This window comes from Penaeus monodon, chromosome 32, assembly GCF_015228065.2.
Source record: "Penaeus monodon isolate SGIC_2016 chromosome 32, NSTDA_Pmon_1, whole genome shotgun sequence".
Taxonomy (NCBI): domain Eukaryota; kingdom Metazoa; phylum Arthropoda; class Malacostraca; order Decapoda; family Penaeidae; genus Penaeus; species Penaeus monodon.
Genome location: NC_051417.1, coordinates 20224307 through 20225002, shown reverse-complemented (window position 1 = coordinate 20225002; position 696 = coordinate 20224307). Strand labels below are relative to the sequence as shown.

Below are 696 nucleotides of genomic sequence, written 5' to 3'. Positions count from 1 at the left end.
CATTTGGGTTTTATTTCAAGGTTTCAAGTACACCTGTATGTCAGTTCATGGACACCACCATACTTGTCTTTTCTTATGCAGCGATTACTTTGCCTCTTCATTAGTGGTGCTCAGCTAAAGGCAAGGAAACTCTCCATTACTATTCTGGCATGGTATAGTTTGGGATTAAATTTGGCATTAGAACAGGTGCACTTACCTCATTATTGACACCAGATATCGGTAAAATACATTAATCTAAAACGCTTCTCTATAGATTATCTCGGCCAACAAATAATAACGGAGCTAATATCTCTTATTCTTTACTATGATTTCCGATTATCAGGCGGGTGTTGCTGAGGATTTCTCTTGCTCTTAGTTCGGCTATATCTTGCCATGAATATATTTACATTCTAGGTGAGGGTAAGGGGTCAACAGCCCCCTAAAAGGAAGGTTAGAAAATTTCTGTGTTAATCCATTGGTTCCAGGTGATGGGGATGTCATTAAAAAAATTAGTGGGTGATGGAACTGTGTCATTAAGGAGGAATTTGGCAGGGGGCCGGGGGGACAGGAACGAGCTTTCATGAAATATTGTTTCCAAGTGACAGATTATAGGACACATCTCACCATTGGTACACAAAGCTCTTGGGCCTTTAGGAAGGGGATCTCATTGGTAAATGTAAGGTATCTTTACACATATTATTATGCTAATATGAAAAA

The 696-nt window shown here is 39.2% G+C and overlaps 1 protein-coding gene across 1 annotated transcript in view; it reads left to right on the top strand.

Moving 5' to 3' along the window:
* LOC119593714 (kanadaptin-like) overlaps window positions 1–696 on the top strand; it is a gene marked incomplete in the record, with an annotated part of 16358 nt that overhangs the window by 405 nt on the left and 15257 nt on the right.